The sequence below is a fragment of the Limanda limanda genome, chromosome 3 (genome assembly GCF_963576545.1).
Source record: "Limanda limanda chromosome 3, fLimLim1.1, whole genome shotgun sequence".
NCBI classification, from domain to species: domain Eukaryota; kingdom Metazoa; phylum Chordata; class Actinopteri; order Pleuronectiformes; family Pleuronectidae; genus Limanda; species Limanda limanda.
The window spans coordinates 8971560-8989941 of NC_083638.1; positions in this window are offsets into that span (position 1 = coordinate 8971560).

The following is an 18382-nucleotide window of genomic DNA, read 5'->3' on the forward strand; positions in this document are numbered from 1 at the left end:
TCCTTCTACAGCGTCTCTGACACCATGACTCTCCTCCACAGAGTCCAGACCACATTCACTCAGCCTCTCTTTGCTGGAGTTTTTCTTGATCGTTCTGGAGCCACAGCTGAGTTCTGTAGACTCAAAAAGACTCAAGTCCTTAAAAGAAGTGTTTTAGATTTTGTGTTTAAATCTTTAACTTCTTTTGTCTCCATGTTTGTTGATCAAATTTTGTCGTGGTGGTCATCTCTGTAAAGTGTGAATCAACTCATCCTCATTGCATTTACATATTTAATGAACAGGCATATTGATCTGCTGCTGCGTAGGTTTCTGGGGTCTTATTTATAACCGCTGGGTTTGCACAAAATGGGGCCTGAAACATGCGTACGCCACTTCTCACACAAACGTCGGGATTTATAAACTCTGACCCATGCGTACGAACGTTTTGGAGACGGGAAAGTTGCGATGCAGAAGGGAGGTGGTGAACTGAAGCAGATTATTGATCCAATTCATCATTCACATTAAAATCGACAGCTTAGTTTTGCTCGCGCGACATATCTGTTCCACACAAACCTTTTAATTAAAAAATATATAAAACAACTTACAGAAAATTACATTTAGATTCCATTTAATCGCGGAGTTATGGAGTGCGTGTATCATCAAATCACTGCAGTGAACGTGACTGTGCCATCAGGCGCATGGAGCACACAGTGCACAGAGCACACAGGAGATCACTTTCACTTTCCAAATAATATCCCAGAGTGGAGGTAAGGATCCACAGATGTGAGGGAATCGGTCCTACGCTCTAAATAAATAAATTGCGTTAAGGTGTGCGTGCGCACGGTTGTATAAATCGGAATTTTCTTTTGCTGACGCCATTTCCGGCTTTTGTACGTACGTACACTTTTAGAATGAATCCTATGCACTCTTTTATGAATGAGACCCCAGACCTCCGATAAAACTCTGAGCTGTTGGATATGTCAACTTCCTGTTTCCTGCTCGGGCAACCTTCGTAAAACTGTCACTAGAATAAAATGAACCCTGTATATTATGTTTGATGAGCAAACCGTACATCTTTAACAGGAGGATCTTTCAGGTTGGTGGCATCTGGTTTAGTTGAATCCTCTTGGCAGCTTGAAATATCTCTCTGAATAAGAATACGTTTGTGTACATGTGATGTTAGTTACCTCCGCGGAGGAGGTTATGTTTCCATCTGTGTTTGTTTGACATTTAGCAGGATTCCTCAAACACTACTGACCTGATTCAACTTGGAAGGATGTCGCACGTGTCAAAAAAGGACTCATGGGCGGATCCAGGACTTTCTTTGCCCAGCCTCCTTAACATTCAGAGATAAGACGTTTGACCTTGATTTCTCAGACATTAATTAATGGATATTGATGACAAAAATCTAGTTTGGAAAATAGTTTGGAAAATGTGTTTGCTCTAATGGTCTTAATGCCTTTTAAAAAAGTTTAGTAGCGCCTACTACCCCTACTAATATATCCCTAATAAGTTAAAAACCCAGATGCATGTCTGTATTTTTTTTAATCTATCACCTGTACAAATATGTACTGCATATCAGAGGGAAAACAGACTTGGTTGATTTCACTATCAACCTCATTAAAAGTGCTTTTTTTGAGCCTTTGGTACTGTTTGTAAATATTAAAACGTCAACGCATGAGAATACATCCAGTGCTCTCTTCCATTCACTCCACTGAACTAAAAACCCTGTGGTGAACCATGTCTTCCATTCTGCTGAAGTGAGAGGGTAGAGGGTAGAGTTTGTCTATATCAGGAGTTCCTTTCCGGGAGTTGTGAATGACAGTGTTTTCCAGCCACTGTCTGAAGAATAGGATCGTAGACCTCTAAGTCCGTTTCCACACGATAGGTCTCTCCAGACACCGATCCATCCCATTGTGATGTATACACACCCTCTTTACTGGGCTGTTTTGGGAACAGACGTGTTTTTAAAAAGGGACACTTCATACTTCCTGCAGGCGGGCCGGCTTCTCGCTGCTGCTGGGTAGTTTCAGCTCTTGTGGGAAGCAGCAGCTTGATGTCGGCTGTGTGAAGGTGCTGGACCGTCGCTCTCTGGCTGGAGTCAGGGAGACGACGTGGACTTTGGAGGTTTTTCCGTCCTGTTGAAAAACGGGTTGGTGACCTCTGTAATGGAACATTTAACCATTATCCCACACTATATATTATTTCTGCTTATGCATACTAATTCTGCTTGTGTAACTGTCAAGATGACATCAGGGCCAAAAATCTGAGACTGGTGCTGGTCTCCCCCCACCAAGACCTCGAGCCAGTGACTTGCCCTTATCTCCACACACACACACACACACACACACACACACACACACACACACACACACACACACACACACACACACACACACACACACACACACACACTTACACAACCAAGTGGAGTTGTTTCATAATATTGTACAGCATGTCTCCACTTTTCAACACTCCCTCAATCATCCAGAAACAGAAAAGATATTGCTCAGCTCTGCAGCTGGACCTGCAGCAGGTGTGTGCCTGGAAATCTCATTGTCCGTACCTCGTAGTGAGGCTGATTCGATCTTCTGACCATATGAGAAGCAACTCCTGGATTTCACATCAAACTTCCCTTTACTGTATTTCTTTCCCCTGCAGCCAAATGGAATGGAAAATGCAGAAGAAACGAAAGTGCTTCCAGAAAAAAAGATGAATCTTTGCAAAAGGTCAGAGTGTTGGTCCTCGGGGGAATCTGTTCATATTTGTGCATGCACTTGTCTGAGGCCTGTGTGGAGCAGTTGCTCATGTGTGTGTATGAGTGAAGGACTCTGTGTGTGTACAAAGGGTGTTCTCCTTCAACAGTGTTTGTACCTTTAAGGGAATGCTGCTTGTATCAGTTTACGACAGCCCCAGAGCTAATGCGATTCAGAGCAGGGAATAAGGCTGTGCATTTTAACAGCTTGGCCAGTGGTGCACGGCGGCCAGCAACGCAAGAAGGAGCGACAGTAGCTGAGCTGTGTGTCTGTGCCAGATAGTCTACCAAGGCTGCTTAGTAAGGGACTGCAGCTCCAGCCCATCCCTCTGTGGACCGGGCCAGGCTGAGAGATGAGGAAACAATCTGAGAGGCAACAGAAAATCATTCACCTGTTTATATCTTAGTAGCTCACAGGTTGCCTTCTGCTCCAATCTCCTTTGCCTTTCGTCCTCCCCCTCCTCCATCCCCAGGTTTGCTTTCAAGCTCACACATCTCTCCAACTGTCAGTGTTTGTGTGCGTGTGCATTCTCATGAATCTCTCTGAAAGCTACTATCTGGAGTAAAAGGCTTTTATCCATCAAGGAGCAGAAACAATCCTGCATGGTGCATGTGTGTGTGCACAGCCATGGACATGCACATACATACAAATGCAAAAACGTGCACGATGATAGATGTCTAACACAGCACAAGATCATAGGCGCAGGTCAGGGTAGTCAGGGTAATTAATGCAGAAAAAAGGACTGATATTTTCTGATGTATCGAAGCAGCAGAGAGGGAAGTCACACATCTCTGAACCCTTGACATTCGAGTAAAACCCGGTCAGTGTGATCCAAAAGTCCACTGTACGTATTTGACACAATAAAGTATTCTTGTATTGACATTTCCTTGCAAAGTAGGCTACACTTGAATAATAATACTTAACATTATTGGCAAGATAGTGTATATGACATATTTTAGTCTAGTTGAAGTCTCAGATGTTGCTATTAGTGACCACTCTCTACAATTATATTCAATGTTGGGTTAATCAATAGGATTGTATCAACTTTATTGTTACTGTATTGACCTGGTAAAATCCAAGTTAAATCAAACAAAAAAGGGCTGTAGTCTTGGGGGAAAAATTGTTTACACACCTTTGAAAGGAAGCTGCTCAAAAGTTATGTAATTTAAACGGTCGGCATTGAATAACCTGAAAGACTTGAATGTTGCCTTGTGACTTGAACTCTTTTAGACCTGAACTGAGTTTTATGGCTCCTGCTGAAGACTTGTCTCAAACGTGTTCATTTTTATCTGCAAGGCAAACTGTAACCTTCAAAAATGTGCTATGCTGTGAAGTAAGTAGAAAGTTGAACAAAGTTGAAATATCCAAGCGAAATACAAACTAAGCTTAACTCAAGTATGATGCATGTGCAACACTTACTGTTCCTGAACTCTTTTCTCACTCTGTATAAAGAAGTACCGACAAGCGAGTACCAGAGGAGCTGATTTGTTCTTCGACGCAACAGAGCAAACTAAGGAAAAAGTTGCGCGAGTTAGAAAAGCAGATAGAGAAAGCGACTTAAAAAGGCTGAATAAAAATAAATGAAAGTGAAAAAGGAAGCACGGCGAGCGAAGCTTGAAGAGGGAATCGAGAGCGAGATCGGAGACGTGTGTATGGGAAGATTGCAGAATAAAAGAACGATTAAGGACAGCAGATAAGAGATGAGAGTGAAAGGCAGCAGGAAGGCACAGCCTGAGAACAGAGAGGCAGGGCTCAGAGCGCGGAGCGGAGGGGAAGCTTAGAGCGAGGGAAGGAGACGGGCGTATTAGCAACGTAGATTAGCGCGGCAGCAGAGGGGATTGTTGACAGCGTCTTTCATCACCGAGGAGGGCAGTGGCAGTGTGACGCTTCACTCCCACTCAGGTCCTGACCTGTGTTATTACAGAGCAGCTCTCGGCAGATCACGGGGCTAAATGAAGCCATTGTGCTGGATGGTGTGCGCGGCCCGATGTTGTTCTAATGAAGACAAAGCAGCGTGTCGCATGCCAACCTGCAGCCCTTAAATACATGTTCATATGCACGCACACCCAGACAAGGTCGCGTCAGCATTTCATGAACACCATATTCGTCGTATTCCCAGACGGATGCGAGACGTTACCTGGGTTAACATCTGAGGCCGTGAATTCATTTTCATGCATCTGGGTGTTATCTGTAAATATACCCGACAGAGCCTGATATTAGCTCTTAAAACCAGGGATGGGAAAGTCACGCACAGAAGGAGATATGGCTGCATTTAAATATTTCAAGGTCCTTCTTACTTATGCACCCTCCCCCCCATATAACATGCACACACACGCAAACACACACACACACACACACACACACACACACACACACACACACACACACACACACACTCCTACACACTCAGAGGTCAGTGATGTTTGAGGAAGCTCCGGTGGGTTTTTCTGGTCATGTTGACTCATCCTTGTGTGAAACGGAGGCCAAACATTTGCCGTGCGTGGCTTCGGCTCCTCGGCACACCTGCCTCCGACCCCCACAGCCATCAGCACTGCAATAACATTCATTCGATTTCTGCTCATCACGCTCAGCATCTGGACTGCGAGGGGGGGAGGAGGGGGGGGGGGGAGGCAGAACAGAGCCCGGGAGGAGCACAATGGGTTTGTCAGCGGTGACACAGTCTAGACCTGGGAATGATTACAGGGAATTATTGAAGTGTGAGTTTTTGTTCAGGGTATGTATGTCTTTATTTAGCCGTGAGTCACACATATGCTTTCCACCTATTTATTAAGATTATTTTCCAGCTCTCAAATCAACTAGGAAAAGGGTTCACACCAATGATTAAACTACAGCTGCAGCTGAGCAGGTGGAGGGGGTTACTTGTGTATCTTGTGTTACTGCTGTGAAGGTCGGTAGTTCGATCCCCGCATTCCATGTGTCCTTGAGCAAGATACTGATCCCTATTAGGCCCCTGATGGCTGTGCTGACAGTGTGTGAATGGTGTGCGATAGAGAAAGCGCTGCGTGAAGAAGGACTATGCTGTGAATGGGTAAAAACATACTATATAAATGTCTCTAAATCATATTGTAAGAAATTGTAAATATAAATATTCATAAATTATATATTATAGGAAAGCCTGTGGTAAATAGTGGGAAAGAAATCTCCAGCAACAGCTAAGGGAAGCGATAAGGAAAAGATTAATAAAATATATCAATTGCAATACACATGTAGACACACATTGAAAAGAAGAAGTATCGGACTGAGATATTCTCACAAACAAGACACAAATTAGCATAAAACGTGGTTCTGACTTTGGTGATTCCCTCTTATTCCCTCCTTGCCACCAGCAGGTTGGTATTTTGAAAGAATGCATTCAGGGGCGTCAGCTGAAAAGGTAATTAGCTTACATGTACTGTTTAGTTCTAATTATCCCTAAGCAAACTTACTCAATATGCTTTCATACTAAACTAAGATGGTAAACATGATCACTGTGTTACAGTGGCATGTCGTCATTCATCAACATTTAGCTCAAATCACAGAACAGCCTCAGAGACGCACATATGGCTGTTCGGGCTTGTTCGTGTGCGTGTCTGATATTGACTGCGTGTGCATGTGTGTGAGTGTGTGTGTGTGTGTGTGTGTGTGTGTGTGTGTGTGTGTGTGTGTGTGTGTGTGTGTGTGTGTACATCTGTGCCTGCAGCTGGATGTGTGTTACCAAGGGATCCAGCCGTGATACGAGAGGACTCGCTGAGGCTGTCACACCCTTCGCATGGTGCCAGTGCTCCCAGGTCAAACTGAGGGCATCTCTGCCTGTCACTGTTCCTCTGGAGCCGGAGTGTGTGTGTGTGTGTGTGTGTGTGTGTGTGTGTGTGTGTGTGTGTGTGTGTGTGTGTGTGTGTGTGTGTGTGTGTGTGTGTGTGTGTGTGTGTGTGTGTGTGTGTGTGTGTGTCTGCTAGCAGTTTGTTACCCAAGGTAGTTTTACCCTTGAGCCTGGGAGACTAATCTCAGAGAAAGAATATCCACTGAAGTGTTTCTCAAAGAAAAACCACAGAGCAAAGTTGAGACAGATGCAGTCAGGAGAGGTGACCTCGGTCCGACCTTACGCCAGCAAACCAAACTTATTCTCCTCTCCCAGGCAAAATGTCTCAAAGACTAAACACAAAGTCGAAGAACCGCCTCAAGACTTCTCTTTCTTCTGTGAGAAAACTCCAGTGTAAACATATCAGTTGTGATAACGGTTGTAGTCTGATTATACTGAATTAAAGGAGCTAGAATACACAACATGATGTAGCAATAGGGCTGAGATGGTGTGTGCTTGTGTGTGTGTGTGTGTGTGTGTGTGTGTGTGTGTGTGTGTGTGTGTGTGTGTGTGTGTGTGTGTGTGTGTGTGTGTGTGTGTGTGTGTGTGTGTGTGTGTGTGTGTGTGTGTGTGTGTGTGTGTGTGTGTGTGTGTGTGTGTGTGACATGCAGCATTAACAACAACACCGCTTTTCCTCACTGGCTTGATATAAATGTTTAATCACGGTTTGGTGGGAGTTTCTTTAATAATGAATCAGGAGTTTTCCGATCATAAAATCGGAGATGCTTGTTTGAAAAGTGTGTTGTTTTAAAGCAAATTATTTATGAGGAAATTAATGCTTACTCTGAGGATAGACGAGGATCCCAGCGTGAGCCCATGCTGTTCGCTTTGGTCCAAAAACGATGAGTCCTCTCACCCTAGTTCATTAGATCTGATGTTGTGAGTGCAACACACACACACACACACACACACACACACACACACACACACACACACACACACACACACAAATACTTACTTTAACCTTAACCATAATCACTTCTTGCCTACCCTAACCCTGAATCTAACTTTAACATTAGCATAACCTCACCTATCCTCAACCTAAACCTAACCTTAAACTAATCTTAACCTAAAACCATATAATACATCTTACCTTAACCTAACCCAAACCTTAATCTACCTTTAACCTCCCCTGACCTAATTCTAAATTGAACCTAACCTAAACCTTATCCTATTCCTCAATCTAACCCCTAAACTAATCTGAACATAATCTTGATCTAACCTTAAACTAATCGTATCCTAACCTAAAATATGTTTTCACCTTTAAATATGATGATTTACATTATTGAGACGTGCTTTTTGTCCCTATAAGGAATACAAGTCCCCCATGATGTGACAGTGTAAACAGATTAAGGTCCCTACAACATGAGTAATGCATGGACCACACACACACACACACACACAGACACACACACACACAGACACACACACACACACACACACACACACACACACACACACACACACACACACACACACACACACACACACACACACACACACACACACACACACACACCAACACAGACACACACACACATGGCCTGTAATGATATTCTGGACTCAATGGACTATAACTGAAGCCGTGCAGACCATCACAGCCTCTACAGACCCAATGTAAGATTCTCAGTGGACACATCAAGCCGAGCCGGTTCCTTCTTGAAGGAGTCAAGTTGTATTTTGGAGTGTTCGCACTCACCGATGTGCAGCTGCTCATTAGGGCCTGTGATGAAAAGAAGCTCAGACAACACCTGATGATAGGATCCCGAAAGAGCAAGACCTGGATTGGTTTAAGTGAAGATGCTTCAGGCAAACACAAGACACCTGCTTTATGCTTTTTGTAGTTCACCAGATAACTGCTCACAACTGTGGGCATAATGAAAGTGTGTTTCTTTTTTATCTCTCTGTGTGTGTATGTTTGTGTGTGTGTGTGTGTGCGCGTGTGTGTTTCAACAAAACACTAATTCTATGATTGCTTTACTGCAGGATGCACATTTCTTCTGTTCCTTAGAGACATCATTGCAATGTTGTTTTTATCAGATTTAGGGAGAGCCCCCCTCCCCCTCCCTCCCTCTCCTCTGCTGACACATAGACTAAATGTGCTGACCAAGTCTCCCTCTCTTTCTCATTTACCTCAGATGGAAGCAGCGATGCAGATGTTGGAGCTGATAAGCACCTGGCATGGAGGCATTATGCTGGAGGAAGTACACAAACATTTTCCTTCACCATAAGTACAAATAAATAACAAAAAAAAGGTTTAAGATTAACACATTACCTTGTGAATTTACTTTAAATTGTATTTTAAGTATTTAAAGTAAAAGTACTTGCTGAGTGTAACCTATTGCCTCCTGCAATGGTCTACTACATTGGTCATCGGTACTTCATTGGTACTACAATGGTCATTATAAAATAAAACTACTTACGTAACATACAAGTACCTGTAAAATGTATTTGAGGAGAATAACTAAGTTAATTTATTTTATTATAACCCACCAGTGGTGACATTTCACGTTTTCTATGGACTATGTGACCTTGTTTGTAATTTCATGGTTACTTTTCAAGCAGCCGGATCCAGGAGCAGAGCCTTTAAAGTAACTATACTGTCTGAAGAGTTTCAACCTTACTTCTCTGCAGCCCACTCCTTTCTGTTTGATAAGGATTGATGAATGGATGGAGATATGGATGGATGTCTGGGGATAAACAGGAGGAGCTTGGGGCCGTGTGGCTGCAGCAGATGGAGGAGCAGCAGGTGTCGGGGTGGGGAGGCACCAAGGTTCCCATCGTCAGTGTTCCACATTGATGCTCCTTGACAGCGCGGGGAATGGATGTGTGGGAGGAATGGGCTCGCTCCCTGTTAGCGCAGCCTCAACCCCAAAGCCGCCTCCACTCCAGGTCCTCCTCGCGCTCAAGGAGAGGAAAACAGGGAACAGGTGGGAAAGTGGCATCTCCCTCGGAGGGGATGGCAGAACCGTTTGAAGGAGGTGATGGATGGATGGGATGTTTGACTGGTGATGTGTCACAGGGGTCATGGACGCTTGAGTTAATGCAGAATTTATCATCCGATCACACAATGCTGCATTAAGTTACAGTTGTGAAAATTGAATTTGGCTCACGTTTTTGGAAAAACTATTTTTTAATTATTTAGTGTCCAAAATGTTTTAATTGTGATCTGGACGCAATTCAAACATGTCCATGTTCTTTTATGTTTTATGTCTTATGTGTTTTATCCCTTGCTGTATATGCAAATTGTCCTTTGGGGGAAAGTAAAGATGAAAATTTAAGTTGAAGTTACATTAAAGCCACCTGGTGGTTGGCTGCAGTAGAGGTCATAAAGCCTGCCTCCTCCATGTTAGTAGATTGGGACACGGACCAAAATAAAAAGTCAAATACTCATCAAATACATTTTTCTCTCAAATATTAGGTAGTTTTGACCACACACACACATTTTTTCCTTGACGTTTGGTTGCAGACGTGAGCTGGCCTGGACATTTTCAGCTTAATTTCTGGATCGTGAGAGGAAACAGAGACCCATTGTCCATCTGTCTATAATCAACATATGTAAGTGCAGCAACAGAACAGAGAGACACAAGAACGATGTGTAAAATCAGACATCGTAACCTTGTCAAAGTCTAAAAAGATGAGGCTGCCATTACCATGTGAGTCTGGTTAAGGAAAATAACTGGCTGCAGTAAACACAGCACAGAAAGCCCAGTCAAACGGCTTCGAATGAGGCTGGGAACCTTTGCACTGAGGGACCAATACACACCCAGGCTGGTGCCTCAGCAGGACACACACCAACACACACATGCACACAAACCTGCTTGCCAGGGGGAAAAATCAGGGCTGATGAATAGAGTGTTGTGCAGCACATTACTGGAGACAAACAAATAAGCAGCATGTGTCACAAGCGATAACACACATCCCTTGATGTCGTGTGGAAGAGTCTCAGGACGTCTCCTGCATGTGAGGCGGCAGATGTCTTTCACAAGTCCCAAACTACTTCTGTTCATTCAAAAAGTCTCGAGCAACACAACTCGAGCCGCTGCCGTGAAAATCTCCTCCTCAAATAGTTTGAGTTCTTTCTCTGGACTGACTCACCTCTGTGAAAGGTTCCGACAGATTCTGTTGAACCTGTGTCCTTACAGATCTTATAATGAGTGTGCCCTCCTCTTTCTGGATCACAGAGACTCTGTCGTCAGGAAGATTTTAGGTTTGCTTCCTCGAGGCCTCAGAACAAATCTGTTTGATCGTCTCCGGGAGGCAGAGGCTTACCCACAGTTTGTCTTGTGTCTGAAATAGAAACATATTTTATTTAACTGCATCACTATGACGTAATTCAACAAGAAAACAGATTCAGATGTTGCCTATTTTTAGCTTATATTGGACCCTCCTCTGATGTGAGAGTTCTGTGTCAGTAGTAAATCATTATATAATTTCTCATTATGAACTAAAGCCCTGGTGGGACGGCAGATTGAACCCAGAGCCTTTTCCTGCACCACCATCCAGACCTCGACCTTTCTCTGTGAGTTTCCATGTTCTCCCCGTGCCTGCGTGGGTTTTCTCTGGGGCTCTTCCTCCCACAGTCCCAGGGCAGGAAGCTCAGGTTGATTGGAGACTATAATTTGCCTGTAGGTGTGAACGTGGGCATGAATATTCGGTTGCCCTGTGATACGCAAGAGATCTATCCATGAAGTACTCTGACTTCTGATCCAATGTGAGCCAGGATCGGCCCCAGCCTCCCTGTGACCATCAAGGATACGCCGTGCAGATAATGGATGGATGGATAGATTGATTAATTATTTAGAACTATTTAAAGCCTGGATGCTGGGAAATACTTGATTAATAGCTGCCCTGTTCAACCGTAAATGTGAGAGGCGATATCGGTTGAATTAAGGTTGGGTTGTATAATGCTTACTCTCTATAATCTGTGGGCGAGGGACAAGCCTTATGGTTTCCGTCTCTAGTTTGACCTATTGTGTTGGAGGTAAACAGGCCATGTGGAGAGAAAATGAGGTGCAACACTATCGGCTTTTTAATTTATGTGGATTAATAGGCAAATAACCACTAATTGAGATTTGCAAAAACGTTGTCTGGACCTAAAACACAGACAAAATCAACATCACTGTTTGTTTTTTGTGTTAAACGTTGTGTGAACTTGTCGGACTGTAACAGAGTCTGATGTCTACACTAGAAGCTTCAAAATATTGACTATTACCCCAGAGGCTAATTTGCTGTCAGGCAAGAACAGCACTTTGATTAGAGGTAGCACAGTTAAGCTCAAAATAAACGAAAGAAAACACAATAACAAAGAGGATTTGTATCGGTAAACAAAAATTCTGAGCTTATCATGCTACAAATATATTAAATGCAGTATTAAAGGTACATATACATCTCTGTTATTCCTTCTATCTGTTTTTCATTTTTCTCTTACTTGTCCCTCCATTTTCACACAGGTATTCCAGTATTTGCATTCATATCTCATAATATATTCATGAGATATTACTGAGTCAGAGCATGGGATCCAATTGAACGGACAATTTATTCAATATTCAGTGAAACCAGGCGTCATTAATGAAAATTACCATTCTAATTGATGAATGGCTATCTTTCTGTAATGGAATTATGGGGTGAAAAGCTGAGGAGTTATTTTAAGGAGAGCAGGATAAGGTGCCTTTGTGGTAATACCCTATTTTTATGATAAAAGATAATAGCAGAACTCTAATTGGAGTGTTGATGAGGACGTTACAATGGGTCCTGTCCCGAGAAGGGATTTCTCAGGGTGTATCTCTTAGAGATAGCCCCCCCCCCCCCCCCATTTCACACGTCTTTTAATTGAAATCCTGTGAAAAAAAAACTGAGAGAAAAACTTAATAGCTTTCGCCTGAGCACTCAACCATTCACAGAGATAGTAGAACCCATTGACTTGGGTAATTATTTCTGGGTTTGACTCTTGTGTGCACTGAGCAATTGTGCTGGTTCTTTACTAAGTAGCTGCTGCTGCTAAATAGTGGGATGTGTCATGTTTCGATGCCTGAGGCGCAAACAATGCTGGGTGGATTTTTGTTCCTAATGAACACCAGTTTGTGTTGATGTTGGAGCCGATGGGATGGCAGGGGTCCCGATACACTGGGACCAGAGCATCCTGGAAAGTGCCCGGTGAGGCTGGTGCTCCTCTGACAGCTTAAGATGGATGACAGTGATCTATATCCGGGTGCACAATTTAATCACAGGTCTCCTCTAGCAGGGGCGAGTACAGTATAATGGGGGATATTTATGTATGCAGACTATTGGTTTGATGTCAGCAGCTGGTTGCCTCGATGAAAGACACCAGGGACTCACAGCTGTGGTTTTGTGAGCCCACTGAAGCCCACTGTGATCTGGGAGCTTTAAGGGACTCTGTCACTGGTTGACAAGTGGAGTGGGGGGTGGACAGATGCTATTTCTGCACATAGTTCACACTGGTTGCATCCAGCAAGCAGAAAGTAAACCCACCGCACTTCCTTTATCATCATGATGATTCAACAACCGCTGATCTACAAAGCTGCAGCTCGACAGGACCTAGAAAACAAGTCCGTCCATATTTCATCAAGCTTTACTGCATCTGCTCCTAGTAAATCCGGACTATTATTCAAAATAATTTCCTTCAAAGCCCTCACCGACCAGGTTTCTTTTATCAAATGAGCCCAAAGTATCTCAGTAGATCACTTTGCTTTTTAAAATGCAGGTAAACTTTTGGTTCCTAGAAGTTGGAGCCTTCAGCCATCAGGCTCCTTTTCTGTCGAATCAGCTCCAAATGTGGGTTTAACAGGCTTTTTAAGTTAGGATTCGATGTTTTTATTGAGCTTGTAGTTCGGTTTGTCTGCTATAGGCCTGTGCCGCTGGGGGAACTCCCATGATGCACTGGGCCTCTGAACTCCCCCCTCTCGCTGTATCTCTCTCACCTGTGAATTTATATCACACTAATGCATATTATTAACTTTGAGTTTTTTCTCTATAGGAGTTTGAGATTTTCCTCTCTGTCTTCGTTCTGCAGGATCCACATCTGAGACGATCTTTAATAGTTCATTTTAGGAACTGTTGGGTTTCTTTCATTCTTAAAGGTCATGACCTTCTGATGTAAAGTTCCTTCAGATGATGTTGTTATTTTTCACAACACAAATGAATTGAATTTAAATTATAATTTCATACTTTTTGCTGCATTCAGAGCTTTGAACTGGAGCCTTTAAAATACACAATCCATAAGTGAAAGAATATTTATAAATGCATATATACACTATTTACTGTAATTAAACAAAGATAATCAGTGTTCACAACATAAATACTGCTCCCTATAGTTTCATGAGTTAGGTATAATTACTGTATGGATCATCACCACACATTATAGCTACAACCGGGCTTTAGTAATCAACATGTTGACCTGAGTGTCTCAGACTAACTCGTCCGACACTGAAATATCTTAGATTTCCAAGAAATTGATGAATGTCTGGAAAAAACGTTTTAGCAAACACTTAGTCCACTAAGTGAAATGTCTCAACAGCTATCTGATGAATTTGTAATTTGTGATTTTCAGTGGAGGCCATGATGTGTGTTTTAACTGTTAAAACAACACATTTATATTCACCATTATATTTAACCACTATTGGGAGCTGGTCCTCTCTACAGTGGCCACCATGTTTTTTACAGTAGCCCAGACTGGACAACCTAAACACCTTTGAGTTTTATGACAACTGAAAGCTGCCACAAGTTCTCATTCATATATGGAAGGGGAGGTGATGTGAGGGATATTCAGCTGCAACATGCAACATCACCACTAGATGTCTCTAAATTCTACACACTGAACCTTTAAAATCACTCCCCATCTCCAGCTGCTCCACCCACCGCCACCACCCCGTCTCCCCTCGCAGCACATTCTCGCTCTGTGAGAGAAGAACAACCATATATTTAGCATGGTGATGAGAATATTCTCGGGGTCGTCATTCTCCAGTGGATTTGAGGAAAACCTTAATATAGGACAGGAGGAAAAGGCTATTTATTCCTACCTCAGCTCCGTAGCCTCTGATGGTTGACATTGGCAGGAATAAGAGAATGAGATAATAGGAACAGGTACAGACTGAAACACAATAATTATTCATTTTTAGTGCGGCAACTCCCTGCAGTGATAAGGTCTAAAATACATCAAATCAAAGTAAAGCTGATTTTTTTTTTAAATCTCCTGAGGCTGCCAACAACATTGCACTTGATTTAGTGTGAAATAAAATAAGAATACAGTATATACTTTCTTGTTAAATTCAGTAAAAGCTCTTTGGCATGTTTTTAAATAGCTATGTGATGATGTTTCCCTCAGTAGGCGTTTGAGTAGAAAAGGGGACATTGAAATGTCGAATCCACTTTTTAATCTTCTTTCTATTTCCACATTTCCACGCACCTGGGAATACCAGTGCAGAGCTCGGCTCTTCGTCATCTCTCTGTTCTCCTTCTCCCTCTCCCAACAGTTTTCATCCCATCCCAGTTTCCCTCCTTCTCTGATCACAACCCTGTGTTGTGTACCACTGACAGAGATTGTGTGGCTGTGGGTTTTTTAAAGAGCAGGTGATCCCTCTGGGTGGCTTCCCATTCTCTGAGCCTGGATTTGAGGCTGCTGTGGTCTTCCAACACACACACGCGTTCACATACACGCACACACACACACACACACACACACACACACACACACACACACACACTCACACACACCGGATACACTCACTTACATTAAATGGGGCATACTCATACTCCTAATATGCTTCATGTATAGAAGAAAATATACATTTGTACCACACACACACAGAAAATTTAAATGAGGGATACTCAAACTACTATAGTATGCTCTATGTATAGACATAGATATTTACACACTAGAAACTTGGTGGAAGGATGCAGCTTGGGTCAGAGAGGAACACATTATATTGGTTCATGTCCATATCCAATATTTTATTTCACTTTTTTTTACATTGTGAAATCAACCTTTTTTCAACACTTTCCTTGATTTCTCAGTGAATAATGCATGAACCCTGATGAAAATAACAGATGTGTTTTTGGGACTGATATTTACACGTGTGCAATTTGGTGCAGATCCAAATAATAATCTGGATCTGGTGAATCGGGATTTCATATGAAGGCCTTTTGACCTTTGAGAGCGGTTCTAGTTCGTATTAGCCTGAGATGAATATTGGTGCTTTTCCCCTCAGACCTGCGCGTAAGCATTTCAAGGTTGAGTTTTAACAAGTCAGGTCACCAACCACTTGTGGTATTTAATCATCACAATTGTTTTGGTCTTAGACTCTAACACCATCTTAGTGCAGTAGAGGTGAATCAAATTTTGTTTGCGGTGCTCACAGAATCGCAAAATTGCATCTAAATATTTGATGTCAACATCTCTTTCCAGAAACCACGTCCCAGTTACCCTGAATAATCCCCAGATCCCACTGCAAATAGCAATCATTGGATCAGAGAAACAGACCCCACGAAAAAAAAACACAGCAAGAGAAATGAGGAAAATTGAGTTAAAATCTGTGTTTTTGTTTGTTTCATATGAACTGACCCTTTAATAATTAATTTCCCAAGATAAGCCCATGCAGATAACAATTTGTTGAGCGTATTGATTTGGTCGTATGTGAATATTCTCATAATCCACATCTTTCAAATGCCCTATCCGTGGTTGGATCAGCGAATGTACAGAGTGTTTCTGTTTGTCAGCGTATGCATCCCGAGTGCGTCAGACTGTCTATTGTACACATGTAGCTCTGAGCTCCAGAGACGTCGGCTCGGTCAGAGTTTGTCTCTCTCTGAAAAGGCCAATTAAGCCTTCATGTGTCACTGCTCCCTGTCTCTTGCTTGGCTCCAGGATGTGTGTATCCGGTGCTGATTGTTCTCCTCTCCTCTGCTCTCCTCGGGCGTCCTCACATGCAGCTCTTTGAAGGATCTGTCCAGTTGTTTATCTGCTTTTGACTGAAGGTAGGAATTTGTATTTCTCTCCTCTACATGCTGCCTGTCAGGGGGCTGTTGTCTCAACGAGGCAGCTCGGCCCAAAACTGACAAAACACGATGATACTCTCAGAGGAAGCGGCCTCCTCAGGAAAATGGCACTTGGACGGTCCAGTAGTTCTGCTTCTTCTCCTGTGAGCCACACTGAGAGCGTTTGATTTCTGAAGGTTTAATTACACGATTCTTTCACGAAACAGACTAATTACTTTGTCAAGTATGTGTGGGGGATAACTGAACGCTTCTCTTGTTGCTGCTGTTCCATGTCCTTGTACACGTCTTGACCACACACGCACACACACACACACACACACACACACACACACACACACACACACACACTGACTCATCTTCTAATGCAGAAAGCCATTATGTGACTGTATTGATCATGCTAATGAAGCAAAAAGAGCCAACGTGTGCAAGCAGACATGGAGGTCAGGCAATGACACGATTGACAGCTTTGTGACAAGGACAGAAGGGAATGTCATTGTGTGTGTGTGTCTGTGTGTGTGTCTGTGTGTGTGTGTGGCAGTCATTCTTGCATGTATTGCAGAGGATATCTGAGGGATGTTACGCACACCCATCGGTGCGATAGTGCAAATACAGACACACACATACATACACATACAAACTTTCAAATCCAATTCCCCGGCAACGAATGTGACTTTTATTTAAGACTCCTTGTTCTGGGACACCAGTCGGTGGATGACATGTGACGCTGGATGGCTGATGGATACTGTCACCTTGTGGTGTCCCTGCTGGGATGGAGGGAAGGCGACGGGGAGAGAGAGTGAGCATCCTCTCGACCGAGTTCAGGAAATGCAAAACAGCGGAAACAAAATGTCAGATTTGGGAATTGCGAACAGACGGCGGAGCGTGTACGTGGTGGTGTGCATGTTTTGTCGGAGCGTGGTGGGTGTGAATGTCAGAGGGGAGAAGTGCTCTTCCCCCATGCTCCGAATAAATCACATCCATCAGGCGCATCACAGTATAAGACATGAGATATGACAGAGAAACACCACACATCTGCTGTTGCTTCCGCGAACCCGGGAACATTACCCTCCCCGAGCTACAAGGCTGTAATTAGGATCATAAAACTTATTCCAAGTCCGTTAGCATGACCCCCCTGGTGATGCAGATCCGTAATCAGCATTTATGTTCCTGTCTTCATATGCTCGACTGTATCACTGCTGGTAAACAAGGAAGTGATGGTTGGTTTTAGATGTGGTGCAACTCAAAGTGTGACAGCAGGGCTAGACACACACTCAGTTATAAAACATGTTCTGAAATAAAGAACCAATGCACTGTTAACTGAATGTGGCTAAACAACAAGAGACTGAAAGTGTCACATGACGAATGCACAATCAAGTTTTCCTCAAGATTTTATACAACATGCAGTGAACTCCGGAGAATCTCCAGATATTCTCCACAGGGGCTGAATGTATGTCCGGCCTTCTGTCTTCTCTGGAGATTTCTGTTAAGTTGTGACCATGTCTGAGTTGAGAATGTCCCACTGCATTGTTCATGTGTGCTAAGTAAACTCCAGAGAAAGTCTGGACCCAATTTTGCAGACATCCCCTGGAGGTCACGTCTGAAAACAGCTTATGACAGAGACTAGCAGGTAGAAAGAGTGGAGAATTTAGTAATTCCTTTTGCATCAGTTTGGAAACTGCACCCTGTAATGAATTATTTACATCCACAAATTATTCAGCTGAGTACATAAGTCCATATCTGATTACTTAATAGTTTTCTTGAATTAATTATTGTG